The sequence below is a fragment of the Cicer arietinum genome, chromosome 6 (assembly GCF_000331145.2).
Source record: "Cicer arietinum cultivar CDC Frontier isolate Library 1 chromosome 6, Cicar.CDCFrontier_v2.0, whole genome shotgun sequence".
Taxonomy (NCBI): domain Eukaryota; kingdom Viridiplantae; phylum Streptophyta; class Magnoliopsida; order Fabales; family Fabaceae; genus Cicer; species Cicer arietinum.
In genome coordinates this window covers 27,527,451-27,529,756 of record NC_021165.2, presented here as the reverse complement: position 1 = coordinate 27,529,756, position 2,306 = coordinate 27,527,451, and the positions used below count along the sequence as shown (strand labels likewise).

The window sequence follows — 2,306 nt, the reverse complement described above, 5'->3', positions numbered from 1 at the left end:
ACCTCTTCAATTTTCCTACCAATAGTGCCCCCTTTGTGATTTGACACTAAACTAAAGCTTATAATGCGTTTCTGATAGTTCCATTCTTTATCAATGAAATGAGCGGTAAGGGTCATATAACCGAGATTTTGAACGGATGTCCAACAGTCCGTAGTAAGAGCTACTCTACTACAATCAGATTTGAACAATGCCTTCAGCTTCAAATTTTCAGCAAAATATAGTTGAAAACAATCCCTAGCAATAGTCCTCCTTGAAGGGATGGTCATTTGTGGTTGCAGCTGTCTACATAATTGTTTAAAACCCTCACCTTCAACCACTCTAAATGAATGTTCATCAAGAATAACAAAAAGGACAATGGCATTCCTACATGCTTGGGCATTGAATCTTTGGCTTGATGGAACTAAACTACCACCATCACCAAAAGAAAGGCTTGTTTGAGTGGGGTCCTTAAGAATGTGGGCTGGATTACTTTTGCATTTCTCAGAGTGAGCTTTCAGGTTAGAGGTTCCATGTGTTTTAGAATGGCAAAGGTATCTTTGATGACAATGTTTACAAGCAGCAGTAGGGATAGGCTCATCGGGTAGAATGTTAAAGTCCAGCCAAACCTTAGAGCTTCTCCTAGGACCATTAGCATTGGGTTTTCTTTTTTTACTACCAATAGGAAGAGGAGGAAGCCCATCTGCAGCAATAGCTGCTTGTATTGGTTGAGAATTATCCACTACTGAAATATTTTAAGAGTTGAATTATTAATTTTTTTAATATTTAAAGTGTAGTTTTTAATTAGTTTTTTTTTTATATATAGTTAAACTATTTAAATTTTTTTAGATAGTTAAAATGTTTAATAAGTAGTAATAGAAGGATACGTACTAATTAATATAACATAAAAACTAATTAAACCTAAGAATAAATAAAATTTAGGCATAAAGGATACATATTAAATAAAAATAGTTGCAAGAAGTACCCATAAAAATTAAGGATAATATATGCATACAAATTAAGAATAAATTAGTTGCAATCATACATATTAAGCATGGCACATGCATACATACAAATTAAAAATAAAATAATATATACTAATTAAGCATCAAATAGTTGCAAATCTAGATACTAATTAGTAATTAAACACGAAGCATGCATACAAATTAAACATAAAAGAAACATACTCATTAAACATAAAATATTTGCAAGCATACATACATACTAAACATAAAACAATTTGCATATTAAACATAACAAACTCACAGTGGTGATGCTCCAATACTCCTTGTTGTCCTCCTTGACTGTTACCATCTCCTTGTTCCATTACTCTTTGTTGTCCTCCTTGACTGTTACCCTCTCCTTGCTCCATTACTCCTTGATGTCCTCCTTGATTGCTAGCTTCTCCTTGCTCCATCTTGTAAAGCTAGAAACACACTAATAAAACCATAATTAGACACAAACCCTCAAAAATAAAAATCAGAATTAATAACCAACCAAACTGCAAAAATCATAACAATAAAAAATTAATAAAATAAACAAACAACACAACACAACAATATGAACAAACTAGATATGAATAAAAGCTTGAAGTCTAAAAATATGAACAAACAACACAATAATATGAATAAAAGAGCTAACCAAACACGCAAACTAGAATTAAAAAAAAATGTAAAGTTAATTAACAAACTACATTGAAAAAACTTGAAGTCTAAAAATAAGAACCTTAATATTAAAACTTTTGAAAGTTGGAAACATTTAAATAAATAAAAAAAAAAAAAAGAATGCTTTAAAATAACAAACAGAAGAATACATCAAAAAACTGAAATTGAAAAATAAGCATACACTCAATTCAACAATATGAATAAAAAAACTAACCAACAAATAGAAGCATACATAAAAAATAAAAAAAATAAAAATAAAAAAAAAAACTGAAATTGAGAAATAAGTATACACTCAACACAACAATATAAATTAAAGAATTAAAGAAAGACACAAACTAGATAAATAAAAAAAAAAGTAAAGTTAATTATAAACAAACTAGATTTAAAAAGCTTGAGGTCTAAAAATAGGAACCCTAATATTAAAACTTTTGAAAACTGGAAACATTTAAATAAATAAAAAAATGCATTAAAAAGGAAGGTTAATTAATCCGCTCAATTCTAACTTTGAATTGCTCAAACAAAAATAGACAAGAATCTCTCTTTCAAAATAAAAGGTTTGAGATTGTTTTACAGATACTTTTGTCTAATTAAGCATGTGTTTGTTCTTGAAATTCACTGAATGATTCAAGATTATCCTATTACTTGCATCAAAATATGTGTTCAACT

At 28.9% G+C, this 2,306-nt stretch overlaps 1 pseudogene; it reads right to left on the bottom strand.

Moving 5' to 3' along the window:
- LOC140920919 (zinc finger BED domain-containing protein RICESLEEPER 1-like) overlaps nt 1-1,167 on the bottom strand; it is a 2,658-nt pseudogene extending 1,491 nt beyond the window's left edge.
- Nucleotides 1,168-2,306: the final 1,139 nt, after the last annotated feature.